General features: G+C 27.8%; 1 protein-coding gene across 8 annotated transcripts in view; it reads right to left on the bottom strand.

Annotated features, from left to right (window-relative positions):
* LOC119604659 (complexin) overlaps positions 1-26,533 on the bottom strand; it is a 328,553-nt gene that overhangs the window by 255,165 nt on the left and 46,855 nt on the right. The window contains exon 3 of one of the 8 annotated variants that reach the window (XM_037957420.1): positions 15,765-15,797. The exons of the other annotated variants lie outside the window; for them this stretch is intronic. The gene's annotated coding sequence lies outside the window, so the exon portion shown is untranslated. The remainder of the gene's footprint in view (positions 1-15,764; positions 15,798-26,533) is intronic. 8 annotated transcript variants of the gene reach the window in all.

Genomic DNA, 26,533 nt, shown 5'->3' with positions numbered 1-26,533 from the left:
ATTTTGTAAACTTAATTCTCAAAAAGTATATTTCCAAGCGAAAAGGGGAAAAATTGTACTATTTTTATTAATACTTTCCACTAAGGTAGTGAACTTTTTAGTACTTTTTATCTCATAAATGGTACTTTTTGAATTTTCTAAAATATTCAACCTAGGAACATAAATTTTAACATACATGGTCTTGACTGAATAATATTCTGTAAGTGGGTACTCTTTGGTAATTTTCCATTCTTCAAATGGTACCTTTTGGTTTCTCTATAATAGTCAACCGGAACACATCCTTATTAAATGAGAATTTATTGAGAGAGATTATTGTACTTTTTCGTTTTTCCGATGGTACTTTTTGATATTTTTACGATATTGAACATAGAAATATAAAATTTAAAATATAGGAAACTTACTGAATGAGAATCCACTGAAAGGGACTTTTTCGTTCATCAAATTATATTTTTTGAATTGTCTATAATATTGAACACAGAAACATATTTTGGATTAAATAAGAGGTATTTTATAGTACTTTTTTCAAATAGTAATTTCGAAATTTTCTATAATGTGGAAGCTAAACGAATGAAATTAAAAAAACAAGATTCTTCCTGAATGTGATTTTGTTCACGTGATATTGAACGTAAAAAACTGAAACATTAAAAAATTTCTAATCAATTTTAATTTTCTATAAAAGTAAACAAAATTTTGTATGTATTTAATTTTGGTTAGGGTAGCGAAGCACCCAGGGTATGCTAGTATTTTCCAAAATTATTGCACATACCTGCAGCAAACGAAGAGAGTACAAAAAAGAAAAAAAAAAACAAACATCTTCTAATGATGCTTGTAATAGTTTAATTTTTTGTGTTTAAATATTTCTGTATTTTGTTGTCTTCCTTTATCACTCCTCACCATCCTTGACATCTAAAAAATATTTCAAAGGATTTTTATGTCTTCAAATTTCATTCATTTTATAATGCTTGTATTTGAAATTTGTTTGTGACACTTTCCAGAAATTTAAACTTGAGCTGAATATAAGTATTTTTTTTTCCTTTTGTTATACCATCATAATCAACATCATCGCTATTCCTTGTGTACTCTTGTGTTGAGTTAAATTTTTTTTACTTTCTTCTTCATAAAAAAAAGGAAGAAACAAATGATGCTTAAAAATATTTTATTCTTGCAAATAAACTTAAATAAATAAATGAAACATCAAAAAGTGTAAATACAAGAGATATATGTATGTATGAATGAGTGGAAATTCTTTCGTTTTTAAGTGGAAAGAGACTTTAATTTCAAGAATTCAACTTCAGCGGAAATATATTTTAAAGATATTAAAATGTCTTTTGGTTTTTAGACAGAAAATTTACATATATACTTGTTTCTTGGCAGACGTCTTTAATTTTGAAATACTATTTGTTTTAAGTACGACATTTTAAACCATGCCTATTTCAAAGAAAAGTCAAATTTCCCCCATAAGCATGATATTTGTGAATGGTCTTAGAAAATCGATTTGCCGCGAAAATGACCCGAAGAAAAGGTTTTCGGTATTAGAATACTACTGGCTACCACTCAGTGATAGGGCTTAATTACTAACTATAACATTTCATCTTTATTGCAATTCTCATTTGGAATCTGAAGAAACTCTCCATCTCAATACTATATAGTATCTACAATTGAGAAACTAATAGTTTTATATGTCTTTACCAGTATGTGAAGTTCTTAGTAAATCGTTAGTTATTATAATAATTAATCTTTGTCACTATGTAATCTAATGAATCAAACATTGTTAAACTCTACAGTTTCAACCGCATACATTTTGGAAATTCGATGCCAGCATCTATTTGCTGGTTTCTCGTACGTGAAGACAAAGGAATTTGAAATAGCAGCGGACATGACAATTTAATCAAACTGGCATTTTCATTTAAATAATCACATAGTAATAGGCACAATTGAATACCAAATTAATGATAATAATTCAGAAATACGTACACAATTACAAATACACATAAATATATGGCAAACGACATTTCGATATACAAGAATACAAAAATGTAAACAATTCAACACAGACACGTTGCTTTGACTCTACAAATACATACATATGTATGTATGTATTGTTTTTAATGCAAACAACTAATACATAACTAGACAAACAGGGAGGATTATTAAATTGAAAAGGAGTGGGTAAATGTTAGATTGTGAATGATTAAAGATAGTTTAACTTTGAATTTCTTAAATTGCGTGTATTTTCATCATTAACCTGGCAAGACATTGAGAGCAAAGAAGAAATTTTCTTCCTGATATTATCGTATTTTTTTTATCTACCTTTCAAAATTTGACTTCTAACTGCTAAATTATACATGTATATTGTAAAAGTATTCTGATAAAAATGTTAAATTATCACGACAATTTGTCAAAGTTAGTTGTGAGATTATGTCAAATTGTATAAAAAGAAAACCAACTAAGAAAATGTTGGCAATTATTGTGATAAAGGTAATTGATGATTGAATACTAATGAAATTATTTTATTTATAAATATATTTTTTCACAAAAAAAAAATATATATATATAATATATATATTATATATTATATGTATGTATCTAAGTAAACAAATGCGCATTATGGAAATATTTATATAATATTTTTTTTCCACACCAGATCTATTACGTGACCCCATATAGCTTTAGCAAATTGATTTAATGTAAGACTGGGTTTCTAAATATTTGTATAAATCGACTTTGATGGCTTTAAAAATCTAATAAATAGATTTATACGTTTATATATATTTCGGAAAGATTCCATTAAAGACAATAAAAACATAAAGATAAAATCAATATGTTTCATTTCCATTAAAAAAATTTACTGGAATTTTATTTCTCTTATAAACAAATGTTTACACAAAAGTCAATATTTTGATATTGACTGAAAAAAAAAATTAAGTAAATAACCCAAGTAATAATAACAAAAACAACAACATTAGCCAACTTTAATCAAATTGACCTTAATCAAATTGAAAATTACAGACAAAATAAAAGCTAAATAAAATCCCATCAAAGTCTCAATAAAAATTGTCATGTGACATTTGATAGAAATGTATGTTAAAGTTTGACAGACTAAATAAAGTTAATAACAAAGTAAATAAAGAATAAAGCAAAATAAAAGTGAGTGTATAAAATACCATAAAGGTAAGCTATAAAAAAAAGAATAAACGCCTTAAGATATACTAACCAATAAAACATGAAATATTCAAACAAACAAACTTGTAAGTATACAAATACATATAAACAAATACTGATTGACGGGAGTATCAGAGCAAAACACACCTCTTTATGACGAAATCAAGATTAATAAAAAATTATAGTTTTATTTAACAAAAAAAATTAAATCTGAAACATTAACAACAAAACTGTAAACGGTATTAAGTAATAAAAACAACAACAGCAAATACCTTACTACAACATAAAAATGTGTAAAGCTTAATGACGTCATTTCATTAGTATATACCCTTCAAACATTCGCAAGACAAAACTATCATTTCTCACATTTTACAAAACAAAACAAGTAACAAGTCATAGTCGGGCGAGGCCGACCATATGATTCCCTACACCAGTTATAAATATAAAATGTGATTTATTGTTCATAATAAAGCATTTAAGTTAATTCAACTTGTCTCAGATATACTTTAGCCATTTTTTGTTGAATAAAAATTTGTACATTTAAGTCATATTTCGAAGGGGGCTTTGTATAGGGACTAGGGTCAAATGAGGCTCTGTCATCGAAATATTCATCAGGGTCATGTAGGCTAGTATAAAAAAATTGATTGCAAACTTTACACGCCCTTTTCGAGGGTTCAGTTGTATGGGTGCTTAGTGAAATAATGGACTGATCATAACCATAGGCTTCATTACTGAGACATTAGAAGATCACGTACCAAATTTCATTGAATTATCTTCAAAAATGCGACCTGTAGTTTGACTACAAGGTTTACATGGCCGGACGGAGAGACAGACGGATGGACGGACAGACGGATGGAAGGACATAGCTAAATCGACTTAGAAAATGATTCTAAGCCGATTAGTATACTTTAAGATGGGTATGGGACCAATATTATGATGCGTTACAAACATCAGCACAAACCCAATATGGTGTAGGGTATAAAACACCATATATTGTGAAATAATTTTGGCTTAATTTTGAGCGTTAAAGCCGCTTTCTGAAGAAGACCATGATTGCTGACTAATTAATTTATTTATGACTGCTTAAACTGTACGCTTGGTCACATGAATTTATGGGAACAAGGTAAAATCGACATTGATCATTTCTAATATTAACCAAAACTTCTCAATCCAGATCAGTTGTTGAAATGCTGAATGAAAACAGAGGAACGGACAGACACATCAACATGGCCATTTGGTCTTAAAGTTAAGTATACCAGATATATGCATATTTCTGAATGGTATACAATTCTACTATCGTAGTTAGAGAAAACTATATCCTTCCTTCTTTATATTTTACAAAAACTAAATTTATGTGTTTATTGATTTTTAATGTTCCTGTTTAAGTCGCTCTTAATACTCTTCTGAAAACTTCCACAAATCCATATTTCTATATAAGGAATAGTTTTTTCCAACAGAAGATCAGAAAGTATCACTATTCTGTTAGTGTATTGTGAATGTGTTAGCAATTTGAACTCCATATTACATGAATGATACTTCTTGATTGTTTTCGCGACAATAAATGTTTGCTGGGTACGAATAAGTACCTTAACATATTTACATTGAAGTGCACATTTGTATACATATGTATGTATATTTTTGCAGATGTTGGTACTATTTTACTACTCAGTCTAATAGCAGGCAATAAAAATAAATAAACTTGTTTGTTTGTGTAAATACAACATACACTCATATGGAAGCTTGCATATGAATATATACTACATATACATACAAAAATAAAATTTTATTATAGTTTTAGTTGTATATACATACATAGGTATCTTATTTTTTGTTGTCCTTTTTTATTTTCTAGTATTATTTTTTTCCGCTTATTTTATGATGAGTTAATAAAATAGGATTTTCTATTTTTATGACTAAGTTTAGTTTAGTTTTTTTTCTATTATAATAAAGTGTTAAGATATACTATAAGTAATCCTTAAAGTTGAAGATTTTGTAAATATTTCAGAAAGGTCAGAAATATAAAGCACAAAAGGAAAATACGTATAATATTATTATAAAAAGTGTGGCCGACCAATAACTAATCCATTAGGAAATAAATTAATTTAAATTTTTCTGTACTAACGCTTTTTAAGCGTTTATAACCAATGTTCAGTTTTTTTTTTAATAAAAAATATACTTTTTTTAAATATTTACGTATGTTTTATATCTGAATTAAGGACTTTTAAAATCCTGCACATAAGTATAAACTTTATTGCTTTATTGTAAAAGCATAAAGTTAATATATTAATTTTTTAACACTTTTGCTAATGTAAAAAGTTTTTTTATTCTTAATTTGTTACAAAATACAAAAATCCAATATTTAAATATTTATTTAATATTAATAATTAATTGAAATTTAATAGCTCAAAAAAAACAGCAAATTCTTGTAAACACCATAATGCATATCAGATGTGTAGCCAGCCAGTAATTGCTTTTTAATTACTTTTCTGATAATCGGTTTTAATAAATAATCAGTAATTATTATCATAATAATTTTGTTGGTTTCATCAGTGGAAGAAAAAAAATAAAGAATTTGTTTTTTTTTATGAAATAATTACACTGTGTTACAAAAGTGATGAAAAATAAAATGCAAGGGTTCTCATATGTCAATTTCATTTCGAGTCCACAGAGTACAAATATAGTTTTAGTGTTCCCCTATCATCTCGCTAACTTAAAAAAGAACCATTTTTGATGTTTTAAATGAAAAAATAAAAAATACAAGTATTGCCTCTTAATCCTGAGTTACGGCCATTTAAGTAAAAACCTCACACCTTTTTCACAATTTTTAATTTTTCATGCTCTACGTTAGCCATGAAGCAGTAACATGAGTTTTTATTACCTTTGACAAGAAGTTATAATAAAATGTTGAAAAGCGAAAATGAGAAAGGAAAATGTTGAACCTATTTAACACATCAAACATCTAAATGTTAGTAAACAAGTAAGAGTGCTATATTTGGCTTCGCTGAATCTTAAATACCCTCCACATTGAACTGGTTTTATAAATTATCAAATTTTATGGTTTTATTCGAATTTACTTTAACATTTTACTCTTACTTTCATTACGCCTTAGAATATGCAATTAAAAACAAAACTACCACTAAACAGAATGTTACAGAGCGTATTAAATTTAACAAATGTTAACGTATGTTATGTATTTAAAATAATTTCTATTTGTGAGAAAAATTTGTGTGCAATATGATCAGTTATAAAACTTATGTAATTTTGTACGGGAGGTACAATAGATTTTCAATATTGTTTGTTGATCCTATGAATAAAATTTTAAAAAATTTGCTTTTAAATTTTTATTGTTGAACAGAATTTCGATATTTAATTTGATTTTTTTTAATTTTAATTATGACAAAAAAAGATTAAATCGATCAGGAATTGAACCGACAACGTTCAGTTTGTTAATTCTCCGTTCCATCCACTACACCACTGCATTATTTTGTCTTCCGGTAACTAATATTTTTCATATATAAATGCCATGTTATTTTCTGTTTGTACAAAACATTGCTGCTGAATAACTTTTATTAACACTGATGTTGCTGAATAGCATAAAAATTAAACAGTTATACTTTCTCAATGTGCATATTTTATTTGATCTTGGGTTAGCAACAATTTTTTACACAAACAGTAAAGAAATTTGTATGTGAACATCATTAGTTGCAAACAGTTACGAAGCTAGTTAATAGTGCAGTGAATATGACGTAGAACTAGCAACTGGGAGATTTTAAGTTCGAATCCTGTTCGTTTTGGACAGTTTTTATTTATTTTATTTTTTTACTTCCTATGGGTGGTACAAGGAATTGTGGACCGATTTCGATTTTCAACACAGTGGATCCCCAAACTATGTATATGTCTGACAAAATTCAACAATAAATGTTTGTGTCAAATTTTTTATGGATATCATTGTCTGGTAATTAGTAATATGCGTTTAATTGATTCTCGAAAGGGGACCTTGTATGGGAGCTACGAGAAATTACGGAGCAATCGTGAAAAAAATTATAGTTAGATTTCTGTAGATAATAGGAATATTTGTGCCAAATTTTGTATGGATATCTTTAATGAATAATATGCGTTTAAGTGATTCTCGAAAAGGGACCTTGTATGGGAGCTACGACAAATTACGGACCGATCGTAAACAAATTTTACAGTATCATTTCTGTATATAAAAGCAATGTTTGTGCTAAATTTTGTATGTATATCTTTATTTGGTAATGAGTTATGTGCGTTTAAGTGATTTTCGGAAGGGAACCTTATATGGGAGCTACGACCAAGTATGGACCGATTCAGAAAATTGTTTCTTTATATGAATTCTATTGGCATAAAACTTAATTTTGTAAAATTTTGTAAATATATCGGCATTATAATATCGGCATTAACAATAAATTCATTTCCCGGAATATGAACATTTGTATGGGAGGTATATGGAATTTTGAACCGATTTTTAATAACGTTGATCCTGACATCAAGAGTTATATCTGCGTCAAAATTCATCAAGTTATCTGCAGAAGTTTTTGTAAAAAATATTTTTTTCGAGGTTGTCTCAAACTTTTACGCATAACTCTGAACTTGTTTTACAGATCTTGCTGATTTTCAATACCAAACTGCTTAGGATAACAGTGAATATTTTGAGTGAATTTCATAAAGTTCCGTTGCTTCGTTTTAACGTGAGCGGACAGACGGACATATCTAGATCGACTCAGAATTTCATTAGGACCAAGAATATATATATTTTGTTGGGTCTCAGATAAATATTTCTTGGTGTTACAAACGGAATGACAAACTTATATACACCCTCTATCACCACTGATGGTGGTGGAGGGTATAAAAAACAGCAATTGAAATATTTTATATTCGTGTCAAGTGACCAAACTCAAAAAACCGAAATTTGCACCTAGATTAGTACTATTGGATAGTAGGACAGAAACAGCTCTATCGGTCTAGAGGGAGTCAAAGTTGGACATTGTGGCCATACAGGGTTTTATTCAAATAAGTATAACTTTTCACCTATTGGTCTTAGCAAAAATTGTCCAAAGGAGTTCGGATAGCTATTTTTTTTACGAAATTTCCCATATATATCTATTCATCTTTTTAGTTTGTCTGCCTACCGCAAAGACACACAAGTCGGTATTTGTCATAGAAAACATAATGAAAACTACTTTTATATTGAATTCAAAAGAAAAGGGAAAATAACTACTTAAAAATATATATAGCAGAATACTATAAAGTTTGAAATATTACAAGTAAGAATGCCAACTATATACTATGATTTTATATTTTTAAAAATGTTTATTAAGAAAATGTATTGTTTTTCTCACTATTAATACATTAACTAAGAGGTATCTGAAATGTCTCCATATCGATATAAAGAACACATCGTTAGAAGTACATTCATAAATTAAGGAAAGGTCATGCTTTATTTTCATCGCATCTTCGATATTTAATGGCCGATTGTACTACTGGAATGATTGGAAGAATGATCTGGAAAATTTGTTTTCAACAATCATACGATAATGTCAGACGAACTTCGCTAATTCGACTTCACTATCTACTAATAGAATGGCAAACTTATGGTTGTTAAGTTTCCAGTTCTTTCTAAAATATTTACTCCAAGTACTTGTGTACATAAATATGTACATCAGGGTGGACCAAAAAACGGTAGTGACTGATGTTCGCGACGAAAATGAAAATTTAGTTCATTTTAAAATACTTTTACTCAATTTTTTTGTCCTAATTTAAATTTTTGGTGATCCGTATCAAACGATAAATACATAAGTCCTTTTTCGGAAAAATTATATAAAAATTTAAAAAATGTTAAATGTTTCTGAAAATTAAAAACTTTTCGCAATTTTTGAACTAGAACGAAAATTTATGATAAGCTATTGAATGATTGTCTTAATGAACTTTCACATGATATCAAAATGTCATATTCATTTTTTGCATTCAAATTTTAGTAAAGGAAAATCTTCAAAAAGGATATTTTTATCCTAAGTCACCAAATATTGATCTAGGATAACAATTTTGAGAAATGGTATCTTAGAATGGACCATGCTTTCATTTTCGGTAGGAACATGTTTTCTCTATACTAACGTGCCCCGCCTACTGTATTTGAAAATTTCAAATCGGCCATATCTATTCCATATAGAGTATAAAAGTGTATCACTTTTTCCCGATGGCAAATTAGTTAAAATTTTCTATATTTACTGCAAACTAAATTTTTAATTTATTAATATAAAATCGGAAATTTTTTATATAAACAAGTGTCATTGTCTGATTCACTATATTTACAGATAGAAAAGGAAAATATAAGGTCTGCCGTTTATTCCACTTACAAATTTAGAATTTTGATTACACTATTAAAAATTCATGTATATTTGTTTGTGAAGGGTTCTAGAAAAACGATTTGCCGCGGAAGGTTTTTGCACCAAAATAACCCGAAAAAAAAAGATTTTCGTAATCAAAACCCAAGCAAACATTGGTCTTCAATACAATTTGGCACAAATATTTATTTTTATTTCAGGTTTAAGTTAATTGATTATAATGAATCGTATTATTTTACCTTCAACATGTGTAATCGAACTCTATGAATTGGACTTTTTATGTGAAATATGTTTGTATATCGTCACAACTGCTTATGTACAGGCCGACGTCCGCCTTAAAAGTGAGTATATAATATTTGTTACATCAGCTCTAGCACTCTTACTTGTTTTTTACCTCTGTAATCACAACAATATTCTGGAATATTAAATTTAACTGGAAATTTAACTTGTATTCAAAAAATATTTTTTTTTAATTTAATTTTTGTTATTTACAATTTTCCTTCAAAAGAAAATGGTACTAAAAGAGATATTTCTTTGGTAAAACCAAATAAACAGAAATAAAATATTAATTAGAAATGAAAAGACTTCTTCTTAAACAGATACTAGTAATGTACGTTAGGATGGTTCCGTTCGATTAGAGGGACAATAAAATCAAAAACTTATACGTTTCTCTTTTTTGCAATATTAATATATTTGTAAAGTAAATATTTGTAGATGTGTATGAGATTTTATTATATGAAATATCATTAAGGAACGTATGAATGCATAACTACTTCCATCTTATAGTTGGTGTAGGATGTCATATAGTACTAAATGTATTCAAAAAGTCATTCAAAAGTGCCTCAGTATTTGCAAAAATTGTATTCATAACGCTTCTTCAGTGAATAAAGATGATTTTTATTAAAAAATTCTAAGCACTTGCTTAGGGGTTTCCAAACTTGTTGGAGTAATTTTATGAATAATTCTGCGGTTTCATAATTGGGTTACTCATGGAGGGCATATCAGCAAGTATCAGGAAATTTATGTTAAAAATAATGGTACAGATTATTATTGATTTTACTGATATTGCGTTCTTCATATAGAGAAGTTCACTACTTGTAGTGGTTTTTGGTCTCCGAAGTTTTCAAAAAAATTCATCAATTAGATATAATTAGACATTCTCTCAAAATTAAAAAAAAAATCAACTATATATGACCAAACATTCTTTTAAAAAAGTTCATTCTAGTCCAATGTTATTAAATAGATTTTGCATATGATTTTTGGGAAGAAGGATTTAGATTACCACTTTTTACAATTGAAATTGATATACATAAACTAATAATTGTTTTTTTTTTTTAATCTATATAACATTTTATAAAAAAATATATTTTACATTTTGTTTTTGGTTGCATGTTTTAAGCCGCCCTACAAAGATAAGCAAAAAAATAAATAAAATATTTCAATAAAATAAAATCCTTGTTAAATATGGAGATTATACATATGTATAACAGGAGGTATTATTGATATATTTAAAAAAATATATATTTTTTATATATTTTGGATGCAAAACAATAATTGAAATGCATAAATTAAAATTCGCTTTTTATAGAATAAAAAAATTAAATAAACAACTATTTTAATTCATAACACAGGATAACAACTTATTAAATTTGAAGCCACTTTTTATAGCAGTGAGCTTTAATTTGGCCTTAGAAATTCTGCGACGCATCAGGAGAGTAGATTTTCCTGACGACGCACGGGAGAGTAGATTTTCATAGAACAAATTTGGAAAAAAAGATATTGCTCCAAACAAGTTCTTATTCATTTTGGGACACGATAGGAAATACTGAGGCCAAATCCGTGATCAGAGCTGGTCAATATTAGGCATGGGGGGTATTGATTACACAAATTAACAAGGTCAATTACAATTACTAGTAATTGGCAAAACTTCAATTACAATTACAAGTAATTGTAATTGTTAATGCTTCAATTACAATTACTTCAAATGTAATTGAAAATATGGTCATTACCCCCCAAGCCTGATCAATATCTTCGCCTCTGGTTTTCCGACTTTTCAAATAATTTACAATTATACAATGCGTATACTTAATAGGTATATTAAAAATAATTAATTATTACTCATACGTTTTTTTTTTTTTTTTTTTTAATTTTAATCGAATTCAAGTACAAAAACTAATTATTAAATTACTATCTAATTATTAAAAATAATTTAACATATCATAGAAAATTCTGACATGCAAATAGCAGAATAAAACCTTTCTGAAAATTAATCTGAATTTCCATGGGTGGTAGTTCAAACTAAGGTACCTTCGATTTAAACATTTTTTTTAATGTGTACAATATTTTTCGTTAATGTTCGTTAATATCTTCATAAAAAATCCTTATATCTTTTTTTAATTTGCAAGTTATACGGTTAATTGGCTGTAACGATTTCATTAATTCCATATTTTCTATTATTTAGCAACGATGTTTTATGATTTACTTTATACGCTTTATAAGCAATTTTTCCTAAAAACATTTTAAGAAATATTTTGAACTGCAAATATTTCTTAGCCATCTGCTAAATTTTTTACACTTGCAAGAGAAATAAAAAGATAAGCAAGAGCAAAAAAAAAATCATTATTCTTTCTAAGGACTTATAGAGCATTTTTATATTTAAAAACTTATATTAAATGCATAAAAACTATGGTTTTGGAACATTTTCCAAAAAGCACAAAGTAGGAACGGAAAACTAGAAAAGCATTTTGGCAATATGCCAACAAACAAATAACTAATGTTGCCAAATAACAGGGCTGCACACGTACAAAGGTTATAGATAGTGGAGGAAAGAAAACGAGGGGTTATAAATACATATGAACATGCCTTTATGTATACAGATGTTTGTACTAAAATATGAAAGAGAGGCTGGTGGTATCATTACCAAAATGCATAGCAATGACAAAGTTCAAGAGACATAGGAAGGCTATAAAAGGGTGTCCTTTAAAGAGGAAATTCTTGTTGGAAATTTTTTAAAAATGTTATTTAAATATTAATTACATAAAGATATGTATTAATGCTTATTAAAGCATTTTATTCTCAAATTCAAATAACTTTAATAACAATTTCATATTTAGTATTTTTTGTTTTTGTAATTATTACTATAGGGACACCCTTAGAAAGATAAAAATTGTACTCTGTACATTAGCAAACCTTTATATATATGTATATGGGCTTTACTAACAAACAAAAAACCTAATGTAACGGAAGTTCATGTAACACAGGAAGTACTCACATAGAAAGATTGAAGGTTGCCACCACCAGGTACCAACTATGATTATTTTTTTTTTATCGATAAAAATTTAAAAAAGTACAGAATAAATTTTGCATAACTATGCTGCATAACAAAAATACAAGTAAAAATGTACTCAAGCCGATCGCATGATACCGTACATTGTAAATAATCTAGAACCTAGATTTTTTGTCTAGAATTTTTAATGACAAAAGGTTTAAAGTCTTATATACTCTTATTATACATAGAAAATTGAAATACAGACGGACATGCTCGTTGAATATATATGTAGGTTAAAAGGTTAGCACAAACACAATACCCTTTCCACTATAAAGATGTAGGGTAACAATCACAAAAAAGTGACTACTCGTAATAAAGTTTCGATAAGGGAAAACTTTAAATGAAAATGCATTGAAAAGATTTTTGCAATTTTTTGTACATTTAATAAAACAAAATCACAAACAACTAGTACCAAACACAAAGTATTATTAAAAAAAAAAAACGAGAAAGTTTTATGGGAAAAAAGGTAAAGAAAAGTTGTAACAAAAATATGCGGGCTAAAAATTTCATGACAAATTTATTGATTTATTTTCAGACAAGTAAAAAAAATAATAATAATAAAACTACTTTTATAAAAGCAAAGAAAGCAAAAACTGCATCTGTGCAAAATGTAAAAAAAAAATAACACAACTACTCTAAAGTGTGCAGTTTGATGTTGTTCTATAAAAACTTTTACATTAAAAGATTTGTTTATTCCATTGTTAAAAAATAAATCCAAAATCTACCTCTATATTTTGATTTGTTAGTTCGAAAAGTTTTCTTTAAGAGCCCTTATATGAACAAGTTGGTATATGTTGGTTGAATAAGTTTCTGTTTAGTTTTAGTCCGCTACATTTTTTTCACTCATTTATTATGGTTTTTTGTTTAAGCCCTTCTTATTTTTTGCTTCTTTTTCTTCTTTTACCATATTTTTATACTTGCTCTAGTTGTTTAATATGTAATTAACCTTATTTTTTTGTTGTTGCTGTTTATGTTCATTTATAATTTATTGGTGAGTTTGTTTCTACATCTTATAATTTTTACACCCTACACCAGTAAGATAAGTGTATCCATTTTTTAAAAATAAATATTTTTAATGCTAAAAATAATGGTTTAGACCTAGACTTTTATATACCAATAATCTCAGGTCTTTATTTAAGTAATATCCATCCGTCCAGCTGTAATTAAATTTCCTGAAACATTATTTTATTTTTCCTTTCACTTCATACTTGAAAACCTTCTACAACAATTTTTAAAAATCTTTAAAATTTATGAGCAGAAATCATATTATAAAAGATATAAAGCCATTTTACCTTAATATTGGTGTACTGTATCATTTAGTAGAGCTTGACCTATATTTTACCTTCTAACTTGTTTTATTTTTCTATTAACACATCATAATGAAATGTGGTAGTGGCTATGGTTCGTGGTAGAACACAGCTGTTGTTTGTTTCTTAACGCTTTTAAGTGGAATTTTTAATTTAAATTATGCGTTTTTAACTTAATTCATATTTATTAATGTATTACTTTAAGTTAAAGAGAAACTAATGCAAAGTTAGTTTATATAATTTTATGCTGCACTTGTTGGCATTTGATTACGATTTGATTTTTACCACCTACACCACTACTTTATAAAATAATGATCTAAGAGTTAACATAAAATACACATATTTCTGAGTCGAATATCATGCGATTCCTGCAGGAGATGAAGCATTAATTGTTTAAAAAACCTCTAGTACATATACTAGTATAGCAGACACTGGTACAAATCTGGTTAAAGTTTTTAGGGAATAATACTAGCAGTGGATACTTGGAGATTTCATAAAATAACGCTTTGGATGATAATAATGCAAGTCTCTCCAAATCAGAGGATAAATGAATATGTCTTAGGATTTGATCCAGTTGCAAGGAGATTTTAATGTAAATATCGTAATCTTGGGTTTTTATCCCATAGTGTGGAGTTTATACTGATGTGTATAACATCCAAGAAATATTGGTGATACACCCATCAGCTCAGAATCCCTTTCTGAGTCAATTAAGATGTATCTGTCTGCTTGCCTGCCTGCATCATTGTCTATCTGCCCGTCTATCTGCCCGTCTGTCTGTTTGTCTGACTGTCTGACTGTATGTCTATCTGTCTGTCTGTCTGTCTGACTGTATGTCTATCTGTCTATGTGTCTATCTATTTATCTATCTATCTATCTATCTATCTATCTATCTATCTATCTATCTATCTATCTATCTATCTATCTATCTATCTATCTATCTATCTATCTATCTATCTATCTATCTATCTATCTATCTATCTATCTATCTATCTATCTATCTATCTATCTATCTATCTATCTATCTATCTATCTATCTATCTATCTATCTATCTATCTATCTATCTATCTATCTATCTATCTATCTATCTATCTATCTATCTATCTATCTATCTATCTATCTATCTATCTATCTATCTATCTATCTATCTATCTATCTATCTATCCGTCTGTGTATCTGTGTGTCCATGTTAACCACGTTAGTCGCTATTTTCAAAATAATTAGATTAAATTTTGCACATGCTCTTCTCTTGGCTCAAGAACGAAGCCATTGAAAATGCTTGAAATCGGTCCATTATTCCTAGCCCCCACACAACCATATACCAGAATAGGGTTATTGAACTCATAATTATTCTAAATGTTCTAGTATCTCTACAAAAATGCATACAGCATATTCTTATAAAGATCAAACTTCATTTGACCCTATTCCGCACACAAAGTGCCCTAAATTCAAAAGATAAATAATTTTTAATTAGACTCGCAATTTTTTGGGTAGTGAACTGTATCAAACTCCGTTCATTAAATTTATACTAATGTATGTATGTTATTTGGACCAGCATAGAAAAGTAGAGATATTTAATTATTTGTAATCATCATTGAAATACATACCAGTTATAAAGCAATAACCAAATAATGTATTACCTGCAAAAGAAAAAAAATCAGATTATAAGTTTAAGATTTAGTTCCAGACATATAGATAAATACAAGAGACAACCATGTAACATATAAACAATTTTATTGCTTTTAAATAAAAACAAACAAAAATTGAACTAATAAAAATAAATAAAAAAAAATTAATATTAAAACTTTCTGGAAATCCTCCAATTTATAAAATAATACTTGTTCATACATGTATTTATTTATTTACTTTATTCCTTTCAACATGATGACACCATAATGCCAAAGCGCCAATAGTATTGGTTTCATTTTTTTTAACTTAAAATGTCTCTATTTGAGAGGGTGTTTTAGCATGAACCTAGTAACCCAGCATAAATTAAATTTTGCCCGAAAAGTAACAAAATACATATATAAATATTTTGTATATACATACATATATATTTTTTCTTTTTTAAGTAAATAAGTTTATTTTAAATCTTTTGCTTCATACACTCGATATTCGTTGCCAGCAATTTCACTGCTTATTTTATATTTTATTTTAGATTTTTTGTTGCTTTATTTAAAACAAGATTTTCTTGAGCACTGAAATATAAAATAAACTTTTATCCCATCATACACGCTGCATTTGGCGGTTTTTTATCCTTTTTACTTTCTTTTCTTATTTGGAGTTGAAATCTCGTTTGTGTTCCACTTTTAAGTATTTTTGGCAGCTCTGCCACATTTGCGGGAATGAACAAATAATATAAATCCTTTAAATATAAAGGCGGTTAGGTGGTTGAATTTTCTCTACGAATGATTTTAGATTTGTGCAAATATAGTTTATTTTGTTATATGTAAATTTCAAAATTTTCTTTAGAAACAAGTACTAGTACCAGTATTATTTGTTACAAAGTTTCTTTTTTATTTTTTGGTTAGCGTAATACTATACAATATTTAATTTCCGGCTTTAAATCAATAAAATTTAACAAAAGAAGAAGATAATCTCATTTTATTTTTGTATTATATTTCAAATATTTTGTTATGTTTAACAAAATCAGTATAGCAAAATCTTGTTGAGTTGCTTTTGAAAAGAGTACATATTTAAATTACGAAATTATATTGGTTTTAAATAAAATTTTTGGTTTCCCAGGTGAATATAAGCTGCTAAAGATCGCAAAATGAAATTACTAATAATACTCATATTTCAATTCTAAAAAAAGTAAGTAGCCTTAAGTTATAGCAAATGAATTTTGAAGTGTATGAATAATGTTTTTATTATTTCAATAATATTGTAAGATTTGTGTAGACATTTTTTAAATAACTTTTAATGCGTATGAGTGATACAAAGTAGAGTGTATTTAGTGCAGCATACTTTTCTAAGTATGTGTGCAACTGACTGACATACATATATTAGAGCATTCTTTGTTCGTTCGTTTCCTGTTCGATAATACTAGTTTACACTAGATAACAAAAGGACGAAAAAACTTAATATTTAAAGTTTTAAATATTATTTATATAAAACTGGAAACCGTTGTTAGAAAATAATAATAAACCCTGGTAAATAATCTCAAACCCTGGTAAATTGAGAAATAGGAGGTAGAGGAAGCCAATTTATTATAAAGATATTGAATTTTATTTAAAATATTCATCAATTGTATTATTAAATAGAAAGTTTTTATTAATCGGTTAATTGAAAAAAATTATTATATAAACACATACACCGATAAAGCGTTTTTGTGGTAAAAACAAATTAAAATTTATATTTAATGCAATCGAAAATGTTTCTTGTAGCATTATAAAATTATTAAAATGTTAATGAGGATTTTCTGCATTTTATCTCACATAATAAAACCATCCCACTAACTCTACCGTGAATTGCACCCTGCTTGTATATCCGTACTATCTATTTAAAAACATTTATTGTATAAAGAACTAAACCAAATCCAAACAGGTAAGGAATTATAACTATAGCAAACTTAAATAAAAAAAATGACAACTTTTCTATGTAGAAAAAACATGTCTGTTTGTATATAGTCCAATGTTTGTCTGTTTGTATATAGTCCAAAGGTAACTAGCTCACTTCATTTGTAAATTTAAAATAAAAGAATAATATAAAAGTAGTTATGTGCCCACATTTCCCCACCGTTGTGAATAGTTTTTTTGTGTGGTTACCACATAGGGAGCTTACCATAATTCATGTTGCCGTTTGTTTAATTTGAGACCTTGACTATGTATGCAAAAAAATTACAAAGGCAGCTATATTTTAATGTTTTCCATAAAAATACATAAGCAGTGCTTCTATAAAGCCGCAAAAATAGAACTGCATATAAAACATTAAACTTAAGGTTGTCTAATAAGTGACCCAACTCAAAAAATCGATTTTGACGAATTTTGCATTAAGGTTGAACTGTAGGTCAGACACAAAACACACTAAGTGAACAGAAAGATCTTAAAGGAAATCGTCTAAGCTTTCTTTTGAATAAAAAATACAACAAAAACGTCCACTTTGAAAAAATAGGGGAAATTAAGTCCCAAATATTGAAAAAATTGTATCCTTAAGTTCAAAAATATATATTTTTTTTTTGATAGATATCCCACTTGCGTGCTATTATGGGACTATAAAGCAAAGAAAAAAATGGGCTAATTTAAAAAAAATGAAGAAATAGCTATCTGAACTCCTTTGAATAATCTTTGCTAGTACGAATAGGTAAAATGTTGCAGTAATTTGAATGAAACCCTGTATGAACAAAATATCCAAATTTGACCCACTATGACTCCGGCAGCTGTAGACCGATATCGCAGAAAATTGTGTCTGGCCTACTATCCCATACTACTAACCTTGGTGCAAATTTCATCCAAATTGAAATACATCGACTGTTCGGGATATTTCTGAAGGACTAAAACATTGTGAGGTTCTTCGTAGCTAACTAACTAACTAACTAACTAACTAACTAACTAACTACTAACTACTAACTAACTAACTACTAACTAACTACTAACTAACTAACTAACTAACTAACTAACGAACTAACTAACTAACTAACTAACTAATAACTAACTAACTAACTAACTAACTAACTAACTAACTAACTAACTAACTAACTAACTAACTAACTAACTAACTAACTAACTAACTAACTAACTAACTAACTAACTAACTAACTAACTAACTAACTAACTACTAACTAACTAACTAACTAACTAACTAACTACTAACTAACTAACTAACTAACTAACTAACTAACTAACTAACTAACTAACTAACTAACTCTGATCACTTTTATTGCACACCAAGATGGTTTTTTGAGTACAAACATAAAAAGTCTAAAGACCCTAAAATTCTTTAAAGTTAGTTTTACAATATTTATAACAATTCTTCAATTTGTTGCAAATTTTATACTTCGAAATATCCTTATTACCACCACAACACTGAACCCATTATTTGGTGTTATATGTTTTTTATTATCACAATTTTATTAGTTGGTGATATTTTTTTTTTTTGTTCTGGATTAGGATGTACGTTATTTCCGCAATTTGCCATTATAACATAAAAATCAGTACAGCACCATTGGGGTTTTTGTTTTGACCACTAAAAATCTACATATAAAAAACCAACAAATCCAAATGTGAATGTTAAATTTTTTATTTATTTTTTTTTGTACCATTTATTCACAGATTTAAAATATAACAACCTGATCTCTAAACATTTTTAGTGAATGAAAACATAGTCCTTGTTTTTTTCTGTTTTTGTTAAGTTGAAAATGAATTTTACATTAACCCTTGTTTTAGTTGTTTTGTTTTTATTTGCAGTTTTAGTTTATTTTTTGGGTTTTTATTTTTGGTCCCAATAGTCATGATTCATACATTTTGTTTTTACACACATTTACATTTTCACACACAAATAAAAATACTAACGCCTAAATGTAGACAACAGTATTAGAAGGAGTCATTGTATGCTTTTTATATGTATGAATTTTTATTTTCTGTTTGCACTTTAGTAATGTTAAAATAACGTTTCATATACATAGATAATTCTGTAACATAGACTCCGAACTGTAGGGTAGATATGTATGTTTTCACATTTGTACTTGTAAACACTTCGGTCATTTAAGTTTTCAAATAAATTTTGCATACATTTTTACGTGTATACATGAAATGTTAACAATGTGAGTGCGTGTGTTATGAGGTACAGTGAAACTATTAGAATTTTTATCAAATTTTCTATATTGCATATTTACATGATTGGTATAGTCTTTTTTTGTAATAAGTATTATTTTTGTAGTATTAAAAGACATGCAAACACACAGACAGACAGACAAATTGAATGACAGCCAAACATAGGGGTAGGCTATCAAACTAGTAGACGGTCAAACAGGCAAGTAACAGACAGATGCCCAGCAAAAACGTGGTAATCACTTGCACTTACCCAACAATTCACATATCAATACCCAGAAAAAACTGGGTAATGCATTCAATTGTAATTACTTACGTAACAACATACTTTTCAATAACTACTACATATCGTCCGGTGTACATAAAAGTAGTCTAATAAGGTCTTACTAATAGTGTGTTATATAAGTACCTTCTAATTCATTAGTCATCTTGGTAGTGAAGACGTGGCAGCTGTATACATTTTTTCATGCGATTTACAATGACTACTTTTTCTAATTACTTGTAATCGTTTGTGGTAAGTACTTGCTTCCAATAACATCAATGTGTTAAATTGGTCATGCGATTTTATTTCTCATGCTTTTTACCTGTTCGATCTTGTAACCAGTGTTCATAAATGGAAAATGTTTCAAAAAAAAAATTTCCTATTTTGTTTTATTTCTATCAGGCTTGTTTGTTTTGAGTCTAATATAACCTTTAAATTATTCAGCACTTGATATCACTGTGCAAAAAAGGTAAATATGCTTGAATTATTACCAAATTTATGACATTAAACATTTTAAATTAACACAGTACATAAACATATACTACACATAATGTTGGTTATGTGTATTTGTTTCTATGAAGGGAACTCATACATATTTGAGTAATTTTTATAGACTGTGGTAAAATATAGAATTACTATATTGTACAGGGGTGTAAATACAAATGTGTTAGTTTTATTTGCGTAGCATGTATTGTATAGAGAATTATAAATTTAAAAAATACAAAGTAGAAAACAACAAAAAAATATTCCCACATACAACACATACGTACATATTAATTTATGCCTATTTTAATGACCAGTTGACATTTCCTATAAATTACAATTGTAGGTGTTAATTTTACATGTGTGTATTTTTATTTTTGGAAAAAAGCTACGAAGGTAGACAAATAAGGTTTAAAATGGAAAATTGTGTTTAAATATTCAGTTCATCAGAATTTCCAAAACACCCTCGTATTGGAATTAAATAAAAATATATTTTATATTTTTTGTTCAAGATTAACACGAGTATTATTGTAATTTTTAAAATGATTTATATTTTTACAGAAACGGAAGTTGTGCCACATACATTTTTATTTATATATTTATATAAATACAGCTGTCATAGATTTAGATAAAAAACTATGTATTCAATTCCCACTACAATTATTATTGCTTAAATAACAATATAAAACTATATACTCAAATGTATAATAGACTTTTGAATATTAGCATATTTTAAACATAAATCAAACAGGAGGTATTAATATTTTTTTGCATTTTTTTTTTTAAATTTTAAAAATTATAAGCGATGTCTTATTTATTTATATGGCCAATTTCATGACAAGTAACCCAACTCAAAAAATCGATTTTGATGAAATTTGCACTTAGGTTAGTAGCATTGGGTAGTAGGCCAGACTTTCAGCTCTAATGGTCAAGAACTGCCGGAGTTGGAGGGGGTCAAAGTTGGATATTTTGGTCATACAGGGTTTTATTCAAATGAGTGTAACTTTACACCTGTTAGTCCTAGCAAAAATTGTCCACAAGAGTTCAGGCAGCTGTTTTTTCATTGTTTCTAAAGAAAATTTTGTTATTTTTTTTAAATATTTTTTTTAAATCCTTTTTTTCCAAAGGACAATTTTCTTTAAGAGCTTTATAGTCCCATAATGGAATGCGAGTGGAATATCTATCAAAAAAATATTTTTTAAGTTAATAAGTATATTTTTTTTAGAAAGCTAAACCAATTCCTTTAAGAGCTTTGTGGTCACTTAGTGGGATGCAAAAATTATATTTTCAAGTATTTCCATTTGAGCAAAAAAAATTAAAAAACGTCCATTTTAAAAAAATAGGGAAACATTAAGTGCCAAGTATTGAAAAAATCTTATTCTTAAGTTAAAACTAATTTTTTTTGATAGATATCCCACTCGCGTCCCACTATGGGACTATAAAGAAAATTGTTTAAGCTTTCTTTTGGGCAAAAGAAAAAGGAAGTTTCAAAAAAATTATTAAAAACTAGTAGGAAAGTATAGTCGGACATGGTCGACTATATGATACCCTACACCATGGGTATATTTTAAAAATTATTTAGTTTTCATAAAAAAAATTGTTGAAATTTACCTTAATTCCGATGTATTTAAGCAATTTATTGATGAAAAACTAAATTTCTAAAAGAGGCTTAATATGGGAGTTAGAGTCAAATATGGGCCGACCCTCCACAACTTGGGAAGAGGGATGTAAGTTTTTATAAAGTTTAGTTATGCTGAATTTCATCGCGATACTTGTGGTTATAAGTAAATTTTTGGACGTTTAAGATATTTTTTAAAGGGGGGTTTGTATGGGGGCTAGGGTTAAACGACGGCCGATCATTATAGAAATGGGCATGGTCATTTATGCTTATATAAAACTTAGTTATGTGTAGTTTTTGTTGAGTTAGTAGTATATTTGACATAGTTATGAGTTAAGAACCGAAAATCGGAAGATCAGGTTGTATGGGGGCTAGGTGAAATAATGGACCGATTTTAACCATTTTCAATAGGCATTATCCTTGTGCCGATAAACTCCAAATTTTATCCAAAAAAAGTTGCCTGCAGCTTGCGCACAAGGTTTACATGGACAGCCAGCCGGATAGACGGAAGGATGGACATGTCTTAATCGACTCAAAAAGTGATTCTAAGTCGATCGGTAATCTTTAAGCTGGGTGTAGGACCAATATTTTTATGCGTTAGAAACATCAGCACAAACGTATAATACCCTCCCCGCTGTAGTGGTGTACAAAAATATTATAAATAACTGCAATAATCACATGTTTGTCTGTTTAACATGTCTGAGTTGATGAAAGAAACATTTCATTTTTCGAAAGATATGAATGCATGCAAGATATACGTAATATCGCTACGATTTCTTTTCAAATTTTAACAATGACTTAAAATGACTGAAAAGAAATACTCAAAACATGCATTCAGTAAGCATAATCTTATAAATGTTCGATTCATTTAATTTTCAATATCTATAAATTATTAAACACTAACATAAAAAAATAAAACACTCGATAGTAACTATCAAGTTTTAATACCCTATATTTTTGTGTTGGAAATATGTATATATCTTATTCCTAATCATCGTTTTCGAAACCATTTAAGTATGAGCGAGTTGTTGTTTTGTTTTCTGCCACCAACAAAATATTATGGTAATGACTTTAAGCATTAATAATACATGAACACTTCCAACTATTCGTTACATGTAGTACATTTTCATTAGTTTAAACACTTTATAACACAAACGCACACATAAACATTTGAAATTTGCATAGAAACTGCATGTCGTAGTCATATGCATAACGTTTATGAGCAAAACATAAAAAAATTGCTTAAAATTTTGTGTGTTTTTTCTGCAGCTGGTACGAGGTTTGTTTTTGGTTTATTTTAATATGAAATTTTTTTGAATATGTACAAAGTTTTTCTATAAATTCTGCCAAATATTCGATATTGAAAAAGAGTTACTCTTTAGTTTTAGTATTACAATTTTAATACAAAACAAGATTTATTTCAGATACTGACAGTTGACACATGATAGATGCAAATGTGTTTTAGTTAAATAAAAAGTTTTGTTAAAAGTCAATATGTGAATTATAATTCATACATATATGTATATTTAAAACTTTTGTATAGTCCAAAAAAAATATATATATAAGGAAAATATTTTAAATTTAGGCAGCAATTATGTAATGCAATAATGGGAAAAATATTGCAGGCATTAATATATTTTTAATAGATTTGATAAATAGATTTTAATAGATTTTCAGTGGTAACACTTTTATCCATCATTTATACCTTCATGATGTTCGTTTTATTCAAACTAAATTGTTAATTGATGAATGAGATTACATTTTAAAATAACTCATATTTAATTTTATTTATATATGTATTTTTTTAAACCTTTTGGTTAATTTGTCAAAAAACTTTTACATTTAAAATACAATTATTATAAATTGCAATTAGATTTCTACACCATTTATTATATATTAAATAAATATAGAAAATTAAAATTATAAAAAAAAATATTTTATATTATTCATATATATTTATTTGTCTGTTTATAATAAAAGTGTTTATGTTTTGTGTTTAAAAATAACAAGCAAAAACATAACGCGGTATAGAGAATAATAAATAATTTAATGCTATTACGACAATTCATAAATTATTCAAGTTAAATACATTTAAGACCCACAATGTTAAAACTGTGGCACGTAATATGCGGACACAAGCGATAACTGCCTAAGTCGACTTTAGTTAGCAAACGTGAAAAAATATCTAAAAAACAAAGTAATGTTTATACCCTACACCACTTTAGTTGAGAGGGTATATTGGGTTTGTGCTGATGTTTGTAACGTACAATAATATTGGTCCTATACCCACCTTAAAGTATACCAATCGGCTCAGAATCATTTTCTGGGTCGATTTAGCTATGTCCTTCCGTCCATGTAAACCTTGTAATCAAACTACAGGTCGCAATTTTGAAGATAATTCAATGAAATTTGGTATATGATCTTCCATTGCCCCAGGGACGAAGCCTATTGAAAATGGTTAACATCGGTCCATTATTTCACCTAGCCCCCATACAACTGAACCCCCGAATAGGGCTTTAAAACCTTGTAATCAAACTACAGGTCGCAATTTTGGAGATAATTCAATGAAATTTGACACATGATCTTTTATGGTATCCTAGACGAAGCCTGTTGAAAATGGTTTACATCGGTCCATTATTTCACCTAGCCCCCATACAACTGAACCCGCCGAATAGGGCTTTTAAGTTCATAATTATGTTTAATATACTCATATTTCGACAAAAAGCTGCAAAAACCAAGTTGTATACAAGACTTGATGACCCTCACGAATTCCATAATAATAAGTTCTCATATGACCCTAGCCCCTATGAAAAGCCTCCATCAAAATTACACTTAAATGTCCACAATTTTATTCAACAATAAACGGCTTAAGTATGTATATCTAAGGCTAGGTACAATTCAACTTAAATGCTTTATTATGGCAACTAAATCACATTATATTTTTATCAAAGGTGTAGGGTATTATATGGTCAGCCTCGCCCGACTATAATTTCTTACTTGTTTTACATATGTTATTTGTTAAATATTTATATTCAACTAGCATACCCTGGGTGCTTCGCTACCCTAACCGAAATTAAATACATACAAAATGTTTACTTTTATAGAAAATTAAAATTGATTTAAAAATTTTTTAATCTTTCAGTTTTTTACGTTCAATATCATTTGAATAAATTCGCATTCAGCAAGAAGCTTGTATTTTTAGTTTCAAAAGATCCTTTCATTAGATTCTCATTTACTAAGGTCCTTATATTTTAAATTTTATATTTCTATGTTCCATATCGTAATAATATCAAAAAGTACCATCGAAAAAACGAAAAAGTACAAATGTCTCTCTCAATAGATTCTCATTTAAAAAGGAAGTGTTCCGGTTAACCATTATAGAGAAACCAAAAGGTACCATTTGAAAAATGGAAAATACCAAAGAGTACCCACTTACAGAATATTATTCAGTCAAGACCATGTATGTTAAAATTTATGAGGACCGTGTTTGTTTAATAATCATGTGTTTTGAATTCATATTATAAAACAAACAGAGTATCATTTGAAGAAAGAAAAGGTACCAAAAGTGGAATAAATTCTACCTTAGTGGAAAGTTCTAACAAAAATAGTACAATTTTTCCCCTTTTCGCTTAGAAATATACTTTTTTGAGAATTAAGTTTACAAAATGTTCCGTATTTAAATCTATATATCACAGATAAAACTCAAACGATTCAAATCTGCATTCATTTGTTCCAGAAAAATTCAGCTTTTAAAAAGGTACCAAACAATTTACACGAATTTGGTCCTATATAGGCCTTAGTACTCGAATTCCAAAATAATATACCAATAGCTTATTTTGTGTGAGTAAATAAACTACATTTTCGAAATTTATAAAAATTGGCTCAATGAGTTTGAATAAAATTAAATTTCCCGTCTTTCCCCTTTTTGGTACTTCTTCCCCAGTGAAATAGCAAACATTTTGTTTCAATAAATATTACAGAGTTAGTCCGTAATTTAATAGGAATACTTCAATAAACAAAATACTTCAAAAGAAAAAGTTTTCTTAATGTGCTAAAAAAAATTACCAAAAATACAATTTTCTCCCTTTTACACCCAAAAAGGACTGAATTTTAAAAAAGTACGAAATAGGTGTCGCATAATTTTAGGATGATGTATCCAAAATATTTATAAAAATTTTATTATGTCAATTAGTTCAAAAGTTATAAAGGGCCAAAAAAGGTACCAAAATCACCTTTGTTACACAT

Source organism: Lucilia sericata, unplaced genomic scaffold (genome assembly GCF_015586225.1).
Source record: "Lucilia sericata isolate MDLA Ls3-8-SP2 unplaced genomic scaffold, ASM1558622v1 Contig000416F_arrow, whole genome shotgun sequence".
In the NCBI taxonomy this organism is placed as follows: Eukaryota; Metazoa; Arthropoda; class Insecta; order Diptera; family Calliphoridae; genus Lucilia; species Lucilia sericata.
The sequence above is the reverse complement of the archived record's forward strand: the minus strand, read 5'-3'. Positions and strand labels throughout refer to the sequence as shown.